Source organism: Azolla caroliniana, unplaced genomic scaffold (assembly GCF_043228905.1).
Source record: "Azolla caroliniana isolate FFs.n. ecotype wild unplaced genomic scaffold, voAzoCaro1.0.p SCAF_18, whole genome shotgun sequence".
NCBI lineage: Eukaryota > Viridiplantae > Streptophyta > Polypodiopsida > Salviniales > Salviniaceae > Azolla > Azolla caroliniana.
Genome location: NW_028230453.1, coordinates 9,427,665 through 9,445,248, shown reverse-complemented (window position 1 = coordinate 9,445,248; position 17,584 = coordinate 9,427,665).

Here is a 17,584-nt window from a genome sequence, read left to right as displayed (position 1 = left end):
ATTTATACTAAAATGACTTTTCAGCTATTTACAAATATAGCCCCGATGGACTCTCAGAAACATATTTACGAATATGTCCCTTCATCCGGTGATCACTCTTCACCGGGCCTGCATCATCCGGTGCTTGCCGGGCAATCATCATCCGGTTCTCACCGGGTCTTCATGATCCGGTTCTCACCGGGTCTTCATGATCCGGTTCTCACCGGGTCATCCGTAGCCGGGTACTCCTCATTCGGAGGGACCTGTTTCCTAACACTTCCTTGTCTTTATCAATATTGATTTCTTTTCGGATCTCCGGTTGAGTCGGATTAGCTTCTTTCCGAATCGGTGTCGTCCGATTGTCTTTCGGTTGGATCGGCTTCCGTTCCAATTCGTATTCGGCCAATTCGGACTCGGTTGATCTGTTTTTACCGATTCGTCCCCCTTTCGGGTCGGTTTCGACCAATTGGTTTCCGTCCAGATTTTCTTTCTTTTCTTTGTTTTCACTGGTCTCGACCGGTTTGACTTCCGGAACTTCTTTCCGGATCGGTCTCGTTCAATCGACTTCCGGTTGGAATGATTTCCTTGTGTCGAACTCTCGGATTGTGTCCGGATCCACTTCCGCTTGCTTTAGCTTTCTTTTAGACCGGAATTTCAGACGGATCATCTTCCATCTGAACCGGCTTCAGACTTTACCTTCCTTGCCGCCATCTCCTGTCTCTCCGGTCTCACGTTGCTTCTCGGATGCAACCGTCGAAGTCTCTAGGATTAGGTTGCATGTACCCTCGGTATTATCATCCTTTGTCATTTCAACCATAGCCTCCTTCTCGGCTATCTCTCCGTCGTATGAATTGGCTTTGACCTTTGTTTTCTCTCCACCACCTTCCGTCTCTTCAGTCTCACGTTGCCTTTCGAACGCAACTGCCGGAGTCTCTGGAATCAGTTGTGGGGAAGTCTCGATATGGCCATCCGCCATTGATTTATCCATAGCCACCTTCGATTCGATGTCATCTTTCGTGGCGACCTCCTCAATCAAGTCCTCCTTGCTCTCTTTCACGGCATCAATTATGCAAACATCAATTATGCTTACCCCTTTTTCACCCGATGTTTCGGACACTTGTATTCCGAAATCTTCTTCTACACTTGGGTTATCGGCCTTATCCTTCGCCGTCGTTCTTTCACAAGACAAGAGGGTAGCTTGTTTTACACCCTCTTCCATCGCACCATCATGTTGTATTTCGGCCTTTATATTAGCCACATAGTTTATCCTTAATCGATCATCCCTCATAAGCCATGTTGTTGCCGACGATATTCTCATCTTCCTCTTATCATGTCTTCGACATACTCTTTCGACTTCAGCCCAATCCTCGGTAAGGCCATTTGCACCATCATCATCTTCGAGTTCGATCCCGATGTCCATCCTTTCTTTCCGATCGATCGATCTTAAGAACATTAAGACTTTATACTCTCCCACCAATCGTTGTTCCCGCTCCGAGAGTCGAGGAAAACGATGCTCGAACTCTAGGAATACTTGTGTTGCACTTCGGTAGGTCTTCTCCAATGCCACCCATTCGTCGAATTCTCGCCGATCTTGTCCCTTCAATCTCTTGAAATCATATGCCTCTCGTAAAGCTTCTTCAAAGGACTCCCATGTCGGGCTTTGTTGCCCTATTTTGTGGATTCTCTCTTGTAACTCATCTGTGACTACTCGATTGAAGGATGTCACTTGCAATCCTTCCGGTATCCCACATTGCATCATCTCACCCTTGTATTCGCATAGATAGCGTGACACATCCTTTCCGTTGAATTGCCCGTTGCATTGCACGAGCCGCTCTATTGCTGCCGAAATCTCCGACATCGCGCGTTGTTCTTGTAGCATCCGCTCAAACATTGCCATCATATTGTTAGCTTGTTGATTCTCCATCTCCTTGCCACCCGTATTCACGTCGGGTTCACCACTTGTGTCGTGCCTTTCGGCTCCGGATCGTTGCGTGAGTCGGGTGGGAACCACCAAGGTTTTGGACTAGGAGGAGGAAGAATTTGAGACGATTATAATTATGAGTAGATTATTAGAAACTTGTGAATCCCACAAGTATAATGTATTTTATTGATTAATATTTATGTAAGAATATGTATTTTGATTGATAGAGAAAGATATAGAAATCTCGTGAATCCCACGAGTATAGTTTATTAATTGGTGTTTTAGGAAATATATCCAATTTCCCAAATATTTCACACCTTTTTACATTGTGCTCCCCATCCTTATGTAGTGATGAGGGAGTCTTAGAAATCCATGTTTTCTTTTTCTAACTATAGACTCCATGCTTTTCCTATAGATAGACTATATGCTTTATCTAAAGTGATCATGCTTTTTCTAACTTGTGCGTTTTTTTATCAACTATAACGTTCATGCACGCTAGATGTGCATGCGTAGCTTTTTCTTTTAGCATATGTGTTTTCTTTTAACTAAAGTTTATCCTAGGTGAACTAAGCTTTTGTTACCGGCCGGCAAAGGAGTCCAGAGTGGGAAACGGAGAGCTAATTAAGTAGTAGGAATGTGGTTGTAATTAAGCTATGAGTGTGGACGGACGGATCGGAATCGGTATGCCGTTCTGGATCCGGACCGATCCCGAACAGGTGCGGATGGCACTGTTTTGTAATACAGACCGGAAACCTATTTAAAGGCCCGGATACAATGTAATAGTTAGCGGTTAATTAATGAAAGCTTAAGCGTTGTTATATCTCTGTCAATTGCCGTTCTGTCTTAATTGTATATCTTACGCGTGTTATGAAGACGATCCTAATAAGTAACTTAACTAAGTCGGATTAAGCGTTGAAGTCTAATCCGGTTGCCGTAACACCCTTTGCTGAAGTGTCTCACGTAGACACCCTGTGTTAGGCCATTGTCCGGCCCGAAGAGTTAACACAGTTTTTGGCGACCACGATGGGATCCAATCACCGGTGACTCCGGTAAGTGTATAGAATAATGAAACGGAACGACCTGTACATAGGAATAAGACCCGGCAACGGAAACCGTTCCGGCGAGAGATGCGGCACAAGCTCGGGAGCTTGCGGAATTGAGAGAGGAACTTGCCGCACAAGAAGCGCTAAGGAGCCGTGAACGAGAATTGAAGACGGCAGCCGAAGCCGAATTAAAGAAGACTGCTGAGAACCTCCGTCGGGCAGAGGAGAGCCTCCGGAAAGGCCATCAAGCGTACGACCGGCTAAAGGAGGAGAAAGACAAAGTGCTGCAGGAAAAGGACAAGCTGCGGAAAACGGCGGAAATAGAGATAGAACGGCTAAAGGAAGAGCTCCGCCAGCAGAAGGACCGCGAGGACCGGGCCCGTCGTCAGATCAACGCACGACTCAAGCAAAAGACGGATGATTTTGAGCACCTGCACCGGGACTACAAACGGTTGGAAATAGAGCATAAAGAACGGATGGCCGAGCTCCAGCAGGCAGTTGATCGGGCCGCAACGGCGATCGCCGACGAACGGGTGGAAAATACAAGACGCTTGGAAGAGGCGGAGAAGGTCCGGATGAAGCTCCAGAAGCAGCAGCAGGAAGACAAAGAGAGAGCGTCTACAGTATTGCAGAGATTACAAAGTACATATCAAAGGCAACTGACGCATTACAAGGCGCAGGCGGAGGACAACGTAAAAATCATCAAACAACTGAAGGAGGAACGGCAAGCGGCAGAAACCAAATCGCAATTGGGAACGAGCCGGATTCAGTCCATCCTCCGGGCATGGTTGAATCAGACGAAGCACTTGATTGATGAAAGCTCCGTAAAATGGTGGACAAAGTGGGCACTGTCATAACTAGACTCGAACCCATAACCTTTTGTTACACGGGTCGAGACTTTACCATTAGGGTATGAATTGTAATTTGAAGGATATTATTTTCATTTAGGTTTTATTGGGAAATTGATGTATATTCCAGATTTCTCTGGAACATTCTAGAAACTTCAGGAGTATTCCTGAAGACACTATAAAAGGAGGCGCAAGGCATTAGTTCGAACCAAATCGGTTCAACGCCAGTCTTAAGCCTTCTAACTACTGTTGTATATCTTCCGTCATATAATACATATATCTTTCGCATCATCATTCTCTCTCTCTCTCTCTCTCTCTCTCTCTCTCTCTCTCACTCACTCATTCCTTCTCTCAAAGTTCGACACCTCTCATAGTACTAATCCTTCTCTGTCTTAGTACTATTCCCCAACAATAGTACTAATCCTTCTTTTAGTACTAATTCCTTCTCTGCCTTAATAGAGTTCCTGACAGTTTGAACCGATTTTCCCTACTAGTCTCCCTCTTCCTTCTGTCTCCCTCCTTTCCTACTAGTCTCTTATTTCCCTTTTCCTTCATCCCATGGCCACCGTTAGCGCTGAAGAGTATCAATCCGTTTTCTCGGAATTTCAATGCTTGAAAGAGAAGTTTCATGCTTTGGAACAAGAAAATCAACGCTTGTTGGGGGATCTTCAGCAAATTTCCTTAGAAAAGCAGCAAACGCAACAACAGCATGGGGAACTTGCGTTACGCGTGCAACAACTCGAAGCAACCATCGTAGCAATGCAACAACAAGGGCACGGAGCACAAGGGATTCATAAAGAACCCAAGATTGGCCTTCCCACGAAGTTCGATGGAACGCGATCGCAGTTTAGAGGGTTTCTTAACCAGGTACAGTTAGTTATTCAAATGCATCCGTCCCGATATCCCACCGATGCATCACGAGTGGGTTTAGTAGGCACGTTGTTAAATGGCTCAGCATTAGCATGGTTCGCTCCGCTACTAGAAAAGGAATCTCCAGTACTAAATAATTTTGAAGAATTCATAAGTGAGTTTAAAGCATGTTTTGGAGATACTGACAGCATAAGGACTGCAATCAACAAAATCCGGCGATTACGCCAAGGTGACCGTCCAGCCTCCGCATATGCTGCAGATTTCCGCCTACTCGCCGCCGATATCCCCTGGGATGATCAAGCATTGATGGAGCAGTTCCGCTATGGTCTACGCAACGATGTCAAGGATTTACTCTTGACTTTCCCTGAAGAGCCAAAATCATTAACAGAAGCAATCAGTCGAGCGGTCAGATGTGACAACCGCCTCTTCGAGCGACGTTCGGAACGACAATTTCAGATGCCGAGGGCAAGATCCGAGCCTACCTATGCCTCAGTGGTAGCGAAACCTTTTCAAAGGGAGTCACATAATGCGCCTCCAGTAAGTACTCCAACTCCAATGGAAATTGACACTACACGTCGTCGTGGGCCGCTATCGGAGGAGGAAAAACAACGACGCCGAACAAACCGATTATGCCTTTATTGCGGTGGACCAGGGCATATCGCGATAAACTGTCCCCATAGACCAAGAAGGCAGGTAAACCAAGTCATTGTTAGTTCTGACTATACTAAACCCGAGTCTATTTCAGTAGGAATCTCTGATAATCCTCATAGTCATAATAGTCCTAATAGTACTAATAGTCCGAATCTCGCAAACAAATTTGATGTCCTTAGCCAATTAGAAGAAGAGTTAAACGACTAAGTCCAGCCAAAATAGGAGCCGTTTGGTTGGACAGCCCTAGATCTGTGCAGCCCATTAGTGGTTCCATTCCCTCTAAGCAAGTTAGTGATGTGTTCGTAGCCCAAGTAGCAGTTAGTACTAAAAGTACCCCTCCAGTACATACCTTAGCCCTTCTAGATTCTGGAGCTAACTCTTGCTTCATGGATAGGAATTTTGCCCGTGCTCATCAGATATCTCTCAGAAAGCTCCCATGTCCAGCCTCAGTAGTAGTCATTGATGGTCGTCCCATTGCTTCTGGTAATATCATAGAAGAGTCGGAACCCGTTAATATTGTCCTAGATAACTTAACATGTGTAGTATCATTTAATATTATTAGTATTCCAGAACATCCCATAGTTTTAGGATTACCATGGTTCGAGTTACATGACCCAGACATAGATTGGAGGACAAGGGAAATCCGGTTGCGACAAACCCAAGAATCTACCCAGAAGGTTGCAACCATTTCGCTACGTCAGTTGCGTGAGGAAGGGCGCAAGGAGGAAATGTTTCTCTTTGCAATATCAGTACAACCCTCCAGCACCACCAAAGAGGAGTCCACCGTTCAACTTCCCGAGAAGTATCGTCAGTATGCTGATGTGTTCGATAAAGTACAAGCCAACACACTTCCTCATCATCGGCCGTACGACTGCGCCATCGACTTACAACCGGGAAAAGAGCCGCCATGGGGGCCGATCTACAATTTGTCACCAACCGAGCTAGAAGTCCTTCGAGCCTATATAGAGGAGAATTTGGAGAACGGTTTCATTCGGCATTCGAAATCTCCAGCCGGCGCACCCATTTTCTTCGTCAAGAAAAAAGATGGCTCGCTTCGACTCGTTGTAGATTACCGTGGCTTGAATAAGGTCACAGTAAGAAATAGGTATGCTCTTCCCCTTATCTCAAGTCTTTTAGAACGGATCAACGGTGCCAGGTTCTTCACGAAGATCGACTTACGAGGAGCCTATAACCTCGTACGGATCCGACCAGGAGATGAATGGAAGACCGCGTTTCGCACCAGATATGGGCACTTCGAGTATACGGTCATGCCGTTTGGACTCACTAATGCGCCGGCAGTCTTCCAGCACATGGCGAATGATATATTTCGAGATCTCTTGGATGATTTTTTGATCATCTATTTGGATGATCTACTGGTTTATTCAAAGACCCAAGAAGAACATGATTCTCATGTACTATTAGTACTAAAACGACTTCGAGAACATGGTCTGTATGCAAAGTTAGAGAAATGTAGTTTCGGGTGCAACCAAGTGGAGTTTCTCGGCTATGTCATCTCCTCAGAAGGCATATCTATGGACCCAGCCAAGGTCAAAACGGTGATGGAATGGCACACTCCGCGTTCGGTGCGGGATGTGCAATGCTTCCTAGGCTTTGCAAATTTCTACCGGAAGTTTATACAAAATTACTCAAAAATTGTGCTGCCTCTCACACAGCTCACCAGGAAGGGACAATCATTCATTTGGTCTAAAGAGACGGACATGGCTTTCGAGAGTCTTAAGAAGGCGTTTACATCAGCTCCAATTTTAGGTCATGTGGATCCGGAAAAACCATTCATTATCGAAGCTGATGCATCGGATTTCGCATTGGGGAGCATTCTGTCACAACAGGGTAACGACGAGAAGCTACATCCTGTGGCTTTCCACTCCCGTAAGTTTGACGCCGCCGAAATCAACTACGAAATTCATGATAAAGAGCTATTAGCAATAGTTGATTCTTTTATGCAATGGAGGCATTTCCTGGAGGGATCTCCTCATCAGGTCACTGTATTCAGTGACCACAAGAACCTTGCCTACTTTCAAGATGCTCGTGTACTGAATCGACGTCAAGCTCGGTGGGCCCACTTCCTCACACGCTTCGACTTCAAAATTACATATCGTCCGGGGAAGCACCAAGGGAAGGCAGATGCATTATCACGGCGTTCGTATCTAACACCACGTCCCGGTGAGCCAGCTTTCGATAACCAGAAGCAAGTAATCTTGGGTCCAGCACGACTGCAAGCAGCACAGGTCTTTGACATGCCCGTGGATTCCGACATTACCAATACTATACGTGAGGACTTGAAGACTGACGCTTTCGCCCAAGCTATACTAGCACAAATTGACCCCTCTCGAGCGTCATGTTCACAATCACAATCACCAGGTACGGATTATCGGCAATTCAAATACTGTGATGGATTACTCTTCTTTAAAAAACTTTTGTATGTTCCTAATGGTTCTTGCCGCCTTCGAGTAGTACAAAACTGCCATGACACATATACAGCAGGACATTTTGGTAGTACTAAAACATTAGATTTAGTACAACGATCATTCTGGTGGCCCCGTATGCGACAATTTGTCGAAGATTTTGTTCGGACTTGCGATACATGCTGCAGAGCGAAAATGCCAAGACATCATCCATATGGTTTATTAGAACCATTACCAATTCCAAGCAAGCCATGGCAATCCATTGCTCTTGACTTCATTACAGATCTTCCAGTCTCTAAGGGATTCAGTGCGATTCTCACAGTGGTGGATCGATATACGAAGATGGCTCATTTCTTACCATGTACTAAAGAAATATCTAGTGAAGACACCGCCGAAATTGTCATGCGGGAAGTATGTCGGCATCATGGACTCCCTGATAATATCATCAGCGATCGTGGACCCCAGTTTGTGTCAAAATTCTGGAAGCACCTTTTTAAAATGTTGAAGGTCACTTGTAACCTCTCCTCCGGCTACCACCCACAAACCGACGGTCAAGCCGAACGAACAAATCAAACACTGGAGCAGTATCTGCGGTGCTTTCTCAACTATCATCAGAATGACTGGGCAGATATTCTTCAGTTCGCCGAATTTGCCTATAATAACGCTATCCACGCATCGACTAAAGTCACGCCATTCTACGCTTATACGGGATATCATCCCCGGTGGTGTGTCCTTGAAACCCCAGAAGTGTCCACAAATCCTTGCGCGGAGGATCGTTTGGAGCGGTTATGCAAGATACAAGCGGATTTATCTACTCAACTCCAGCAAGCTCAAGAATCACACAAGGACTACGCAGATCGTCATCGACTTCCATCCAGTTTTAACATTGGAGATCGGGTGTGGCTGCTACGACGACACATCAAGACTACTCGCCCATGTGAGAAGTTGGATTATCGGCGATTAGGTCCTTTCCGTATTATCGGGAAGATTAATGATGTCGCTTTTCGTCTCGAGCTACCTCCGCAACTTCGGATACACCCGGTGTTTCATAGTTCTCTCCTCGAACCCTATCACGAGAGCACTATCCCAGGACGTACTATACAACCTCCACCTCCTATCGAGCTCGAAGATGGACTTGAGTATGAGGTCGCTGCCATCCTCGATTCCAAGATTGTTCGCAACAAGCTCTACTATCTAGTCGATTGGCTAGGATATAGTCCCAGCGAGCGTACTTGGGAACCGATCGAGAATGTGACCAATGCTCGTGCTCTTCTAGAAGACTTCCATCGACGATATCCCGAGAAACCGGGTCCTCAATCCAAAACGACTCGTGAAACTCGTCGTTTTAAAGGGGGGATAGTGTCATAACTAGACTCGAACCCATAACCTTTTGTTACACGGGTCGAGACTTTACCATTAGGGTATGAATTGTAATTTGAAGGATATTATTTTCATTTAGGTTTTATTGGGAAATTGATGTATATTCCAGATTTCTCTGGAACATTCTAGAAACTTCAGGAGTATTCCTGAAGACACTATAAAAGGAGGCGCAAGGCATTAGTTCGAACCAAATCGGTTCAACGCCAGTCTTAAGCCTTCTAACTACTGTTGTATATCTTCCGTCATATAATACATATATCTTTCGCATCATCATTCTCTCTCTCTCTCTCTCTCTCTCTCTCTCTCTCTCTCTCACTCACTCATTCCTTCTCTCAAAGTTCGACACCTCTCATAGTACTAATCCTTCTCTGTCTTAGTACTATTCCCCAACAATAGTACTAATCCTTCTTTTAGTACTAATTCCTTCTCTGCCTTAATAGAGTTCCTGACAGGCACAAAACGCGGCGGAACTCCAGTTGCTACGGGCGGATGTGGCAAACCGGCGGAAGGAAGGAGATGACTGTTATACGCTGACTTCCGAGGACTTCACCGCCATACGGGACGAGCTGGCCGACGACTTCCAAGTCCTGGCAGATGAACAGCTGGCGCAGGTCAGACAGCTTGTAGCTCAGCTGGACGATGATAGGCTGGACGCTCAAATCCAGTTTGAAAGTTACGAGCGGTCCCGGGTACGGGAAGAAAAAGCACAGGAAGCGACAACGGTTAACCTTAATGATGAGGAACCGTCGTCGGCTGAGGGCCAGCCGGGAACCAGTCAATCGGAGACCATGACGACGCAGGGAGCAACGACGGAGACGCCGGTGTCATAGCCACAAACGGAGGAGCAGCCGCAACAACCACCAACGGACCCGCCGCAGCAGACAGCAACAGAGCAACAGCAACAACAACAACAACAACCACTTCTAGATGAACCATTGGAGCCCCTTGAACAGAGCATTCTGGACATTTTGGACGAAGAATAGCAAGGGTCGGTTGTGGATTCGACGTACAAGGTACTGTCCCACGGGCGTGCCATGTGTTACCGGCCGGCAAAGGAGTCCAGAGTGGGAAACGGAGAGCTAATTAAGTAGTAGGAATGTGGTTGTAATTAAGCTATGAGTGTGGATAGACGGACCGGAATCGGTATGCCGTTTCGGATCCGGACCGATCCCGAACAGGTGCGGATGGCACCGTTTTGTAATACAGACCGGAAACCTATTTAAAGGCCCGGATACAATGTAATAGTTAGCGGTTAATTAATGAAAGCTTAAGCGTTGTTATATCTCTGTCAATTGCCGTTCTGTCTTAATTGTATATCTTACGCGTGTTATGAAGACGATCCTAATAAGTAACTTAACTAAGTCGGATTAAGCGTTGAAGTCTAATCCGGTTGCCGTAACACCCTTTGGTGAAGTGTCTCACGTAGACACCCTGTGTTAGGCCATTGTCCGGCCCGAAGAGTTAACAGCTTTCTACGTGGAACATCTACTTTTTAACACTAATGAAATGCTAGTGTAATGGTAAGGTTTCACATTATTAACATGGAGGTGCAATGTTTGAATCTTGCCCTATGCATGTTATATATATTTTAATATTTTCTACTATTTATTCATATTTATTAAATCGGTACTTTATAAGTTTTTCACGTAGTGTACGAAAAACACTACGACAACGTGATAAAGTGACACACCTTAGCTCTTGATCAAATTGTTGTTGAAGAGTTGATGCCCACATAACTTTGTTGCTACTCAATGCAAATCCAAAACACAAATCTTGCACGAACACCTTCATACACTGCAACTTGGCACTTACCAATGCTTCCTTACACACATTGATCTCCAAAAGCCAATCTCCAGCTATCACTTCGAGGTTACCTTCTTCCTCTTGCAACTCCCTTGTGGGTACTTCACCATCAACAACTTTTTTTGTCATATCTTCCATTTCATCTTGCATATATTCATCATCAACCACCATATCGCTTGTTGTATCAATAATGTCCTCAACATGATGTACATTGGCATCACCATCCATAACATTGCTTCTCATAGCAATCTCCTTGGATTTGTCTTTCACATCATCATTCTTTATATTGTGGTTGTCCGCATGAACTAGATGGGGAAACTCCACATTCATCACCTCTTCTTCTTTGTATCTGGAATCACCTTCATAAATATCATTATAACTCCAAAAATTTGAATAATGATATGAGGGAACCTGTCGAATCGGACATTGCAAGTATGCTTGTTGTTGGCTCATGACTGATCCATGATTATCATAGCTTGGATTTAAGGTATATGACGTCGATACTCCATATGCTTCCCCGAATAACAACTTCTTCAATTGTTGATCATAACTTTGACATACTCGAAGCAAATCATGGAAAGACCTTGGGTAATTCATATTGAAAATATGGATCTAGCCCTGCTTTGAATCTTTGCATCTTGAAGTATACATCTTCAACGCCTCCAACAAGTCGAATCCAAGTGGACCATATATCCAAAAACGTCTTCTCATACTCAAGGTAGCACATATATGAAACCATACGCAATTGAAAAAGTTCTCTTCGTAGATCTTCCGCATCGCGAACTCTATATCTTGCCATCAGTTTGATGATAAATCGGTAGATCCAACCATCAATAAGTGGACAATTGTTCCTCTCGTTATACGGAAAGGATCAACCCTCCCTGGAGCGCCAAAAATGATAGAGTGATGATATAAAGAAGAGATAAGGAAGATAAATAGACCCAAAGCCACAAAGATCTATTGATAATGAATGATTATTATATAAACAAGAGAGAAAGAAGATACATAAACCCAAACCTACAAGGATAAATTGATAACTACTCAACCACACTACATGAATAGGCAAGAGAACTCTACAAGAAAGAGACTCTCTCCCACCACCTTACTTTTCTTCCTTTATATAAAGTTCTCTTCCACTGGATATGCTTCCCTTGCGTTCTTTTTTATGCTTTTTTTAGAGTTTTTCATGGAGTCCTATTCTTATCTATGACACAACAATCTTCAAATCATCATATCTCCCTCGTCGAAGCTCTAAATTTAGAGCTTTAAAATTCTATTATAGCTCTCTTCACAAGCTTTCCAACCCATATTTGCACATTATATTTGGCTTCCAATCGAATGAGTTATGAGCGTTCGTTGCAGACTACATTTTGGTGCCCGCTTTTTTCTTCTTTTAGTTTTCCCCATCTTTCTTGCTTTTAGTTTGACTTATCCTTAAGACCTTAGCTTGTGATCTTGCCCTCCGGATGTGAACGCGCCATACCTTATATTCTTGTAGACTTCAATACCTTGAATTCTAAAAACACTTTCACAAGATCGTTTAAATATATTTTGTCACCCTTGAGGTTCCTTTCTCTTGGATTGGAAAGCTTTGGTCTTTTCCATACATGTCAAACAAATGGTCAAGGCTTTATTTTGAGATTCATCTCCTATCACAATCCGCATAGATGCAAATGGAATATCTGATCCATGATCTTTGTTCTAAATTTCTTGGCATCTTCTTGTGGGTTTCCTTTTTCAACCCAACCAATAGACTGTACATGTATGCACAGGCTTTCTAATGGTTTCTTCTTCTAATTTAGGGTTCATCATTTTTGTCCTTTTTGTTGGTGTTCCTTTTTGCTTTTTCACTACCTTTATTTAGGGAGCATTTGCTTTAACTTCTTTTTTAGCATACATGGCTTGAGCTTTGGCATCCTTGGAATCTTTGCCTATGCTTGCATTTTCTTATTTATATTGTCTTTAATTGTGGAAATTCATTTTTCGATTGCACCCTTTTGAAAATTGACTTTAACATCTCCTAGTTTAACAACGGGAGGGAGAGAGAGAGATACAAAAAGCTTCTTTGTTGTAACTGCCGGTTGGCAAAGACAGAGCTCGAGGTCGTTGCCTCTGAGTCCCACTTTGTAGTGCCTCTGCCCTATAGTCATACTGTTCGGAGTTTTGAGAACTCCCGTGGTTTTTCCCGATTAGGGTTTTCTACGTTAATATTCTGTGTCGTCTTACTTCTGTTTTTTGTTTCTTCCATTGTGTTATTGAGACTCGGTTGTGGCCGAGCACTATTCCGCACACTACTAGCATAGGGGATAAAGTGGACTCTGCTCTAATGATGTCATGTGGCACTGTCGATTTGCTTCAGAGTTGACATGATAACTTATAACATCATCACCAATGGTCTCTCTAATTACGCCCACATGAAAGGTGGTAGCCTGGAGCCCAAACCATTGATGCATACATGAGGGAAAGGGTCACTAATGAGTCGAAGAGCCACCCCTTAGTTCGTGGCTCTTGGAAGTATGCTTGGTGGCATTGTCTCTCTAAGAGTGAGAGGGATGCATATCCTCTTGTTAGTCTATCTTTGGCTGCCCGTGTCATGGAAAATGTACATGAGCAAGCGCTAAAAGTGACTCAAAGATGTACATATGATCCAACTACCTCAACTGGTTTATGAGAGTGATAGGTGACATTTAGTCCTAACCTAAGCATATGTGTGGAAGATAAGGACGTAGTTTTCCCTAATTCACTACCAATCCCCTTTGTCTGCAAAAGTAATCTAAGGCATTAAGGTGCCTTTGTGGGTCATTTTCAGACTCAGAGAGTAAAACTATTTTGTCTGCATAGAGCAAGAGATAGACTTGCGTACCCCCTAGGACTACTTTGTAGTCTCCCTTATGAGCAATAAAATCAGTAATCTCATCAGTGTAGATCCCAAACAAAGTAGGTGATAGGCGACAACCATTGGTTTACACCAATGGTGCTAGTGTAGCAATTGCATAGGCTGCCCGGACATCATACGCACCTAGAGACTTGCTCATATAAATCATAGATGGCCCAAATCATATCATTTGGTATCTCCAAACTTTTAAGCCTATCAAACAACCGCTCTCTAGGGACTGTGTCAAAGGCTTTGTGGAAGTCCACAAAACAACAATATAATTTCCTCTTGTGAGCCTTGGTTTGGTCAATTAAGCATCTAAGTGTGAATATATGCTTAATAGTAAAGAAGGGTCGTCTAAAGCCGGTCTGTTTGGTTGCTCCAAGACTTACTGTCTTCCATGTAATCACTGAGCTCTGCGTCCATTACAACAACATATAGTTTCGTGAGCATATGGCCAACCATAATGGTCTTGTATGTATTTGGCTCCATGGGTCCCCTCCTTTATGTATATATATATATATATAGAGAGAGAGAGAGAGAGAGAGAGAGTAATGAAGTTAATGGAATAATAACTTTAGGAAAAAAACAACTCTAAGAAAGCATATGTTTGATGTGAGTACTAATATGCATCAGTGGATGCGGGATCTCTTGATGTTTTATGCTTTGGGAGTTGATCCATCAAATGCGCTATCCTGTGACATGTATAATATCATTTAGTGTCTGGGTCCATACGAGGATCTCATATAAACTCCAATTGATAGTTAAAAGTCGATGGAGGGGTCATCCTGAATTACGACGGTTTTATGACACATAGGATGCTATGCATTTTATATGCTGAGAGTTCACATTTTCTCTTGACAACATTTACCTTTGTATTCTGTGCTTATATACAATGACCTCTGCTGTCTGCTCAGTTAGATAATCTCCAACGATTGCTAATTTCTGTCTTCTTCTAATTTTGATACCATGCCGAGTTCTCTTTTTTAATTTATCATCACATTCCATGCATATAATTGTATATGACAATCTCTGAATGCGGAGAATGCTGTCTACTTAGTTGAAAAGTGACTAATCATCGTTAATTTCTGTTTCCTTTTGATTTATTTTCAATTCAAAGTTTTTATTTTTTATCTGTTTCTTTTGAAGAGATCAGGATCCATAGAATTTGAGTGTTCATGATTCTGATGTGTTTTTGATACTCTAGGCACTCTGCCATATTTTGAAATCAGATGAACTTTGGGTTCTAAATGAGCCTGATTCTGGTATGAAGTTGTCCAATTTCCCACCTTTGTGATTCGGTGCAGAGTTTGTCTTGAAAGACAAGCTATGGTCACCTATTGGTGATTCAAAATGTCAACAAGCCTTTTATGGTGGGACCACATGGAGAATAGAAGTGTTGAACGAAGATAAGCTTACAGGTGTAATATGTGGTTTGTGGCCGTTTCTAGGACAGGGGTCATATAAAGATACTCGCAAGAAAGTGAGATATGTAGCCAAGCTTTTACATAAATACTGTTTCGGGTCTTAGATGTAGTATGGATGTTGGGGTACGCACAATAAACTGCCATTCAAGGTACATTGTTAGTGTTCGAGTAGGTGCGGAAGAACTGGTGGAAGAGGAATCCTTGAGGGTCTCTGCTGCCATCCTGCTAATTGATATTTGATTGAATTGTTCAGTTTTCTCAGGTGCAGAAATCTGTTGAGAAGCTCATATAATTTCATGGTGACAAAAGGAGCATGTAGATAATATATACTAGCAGTAGCATAGGTGAAGAGCTAAATTTATTTGTTTTGTCAATGCACGTTACATGTTTCTTCCTTTCTCTATGCCCAGGTTTGGTGGTACTTATAATTAATTTGTTACCCACGAAGCAAGACCTCAGTCATGCATATATTCTCTGTTATACGAATGCAGAAAGGGGTTTGCCAACTCCCTCTATGCCAACTATACGAGCCTTTTTCTGAGAATAAAAAATAAGATTACAGTTCATGTGAGGTTTCAATTCATGATGTGATCAATGCTAATTGTTTTAGCTTTTAGTTAGTCTTAAGAGGTCATATCTGTCAGAAATCTTGCAGTGAAGGCAGATGATTTCCCATTCTAATGTGACATGATAAAAATGAGTCAATAATATTGAACTTACTAAAATATACATGTATTTATATTTTCTTGTAGTGGAGTGAGATAATTTCTCATTTCAATGTAACTTGATAAGAATCAGTTAACAATATCAAACTTACTAAAATAAACATGTATTTGTAGTTTACCTCCTGCATTGGACAAGTATGTTTATATATAGTTCATAGATTCTTGGTTGCTTGATGCTTTGAAGTTTGTATGATGGTGGGACTTTCACTCATTCATAATTGTAGATTTTAAAACACTACTTAATCCTATGAGGTTTTCCACCTATTGCATGTCATACATGCTTTCCTGTAAATCATTTTAGAATAACAAGATTTTGAAATTGAGTTAGAGTGGGGAAAAGATTATATCAATCAAATGATGGCTAAAGACTCGTTGCTTTGTGGCAATGACCTATAGTTTGGCAAATGACAAGGGATAATAGAGACCATTGTTTTGCTTTTAGCATAGGTCATAACTCTAGCCTCTAGGTGCAAGGATATGTACATTGTCACCTATAAAAGAAACACTTCTAGTGCACATATGGTAAAAGCTTGAGGTTGTTTTAAATGATCTACCTTATCATTGTGAGATGTAGAAAGGCAATTCACTTGGAGATTGTCTTGACATGTTTACATATTTGAGCTTACAATGAAGGTTCTTCAAGACGTGGACTCCTTTCTATGTTAGGTAATTTTGGATAGGGCAAGTTCTTAGATGCTTTGATTATTGTTTGCACAGCCATTTTGAGATGGCATGAGTACCCAAGAACCTATAATAAATTAAGTTGAGCATGTTATATTGGAGACAATCATGACAACATGAAGTGCTAGGATCAAGTGTGCTAAATGTGTTGGAAGCGAGAGGCAGGAGGCAAGAGACAAGAAGGAAACCAAGGGTAAGCAATAATGCTCAAAGAAGGCTCATGAGGACGTGAACAGGTGAAGGAAGGCAATTTGAATATGGTTGTTCTCTAATTAGTGACTATCTAAGTTTTTGGACATGAGGGCGTGAACAGGTGAAGGAGGGCAATTTGAATATGGGTGTCCTCTAATCAATGACTATCTAAGTTTTGGAACTTACATTGCATGGCCGTCTTGTGGTAGCCATGCCTATTAGGATGTGGTGGTCTTGAGGATGATAACATTTGTGCACTTGTTGGGGCAACACAATATCTCATTATGGGTTTCCTATACTATCTTTACCCAATTATTTGGCATTCCATGTGGTGTGTATGTGTGTGAGGACTTGGACACTTATTTGTGCTTGCCTATGATGTTGCTTAACTATTCCTATGATATTATGCCTACTATCTTACAAACTTATCAAGCTAGTCTAGCCGGTTGGTTACTAGTTATGCAACTTTATTGCACTTGGGTAATGTAGACATCTTGGTTGCTCTGCTATGAGTTGCATGTTTGTTCTTGAAATTGTGATGATGGTGACCACATAGGGGGAATGTGTTCAATGAGTTTGCTCCATAGTATGCCTTCAATAGGAAGTTCTTCTTTAACTACCATCGAGTCCTTGTCGAGGGTATCAACTTGAAACGACCCTAATAGAGGGTGTTCATTTCAGAAATATCCAATCTTTGATTCATTGAGTAATTCAATACAACTATGCCTAGATTGGTTGGAGTTTTCTAGGCATCAAACGAGACAGG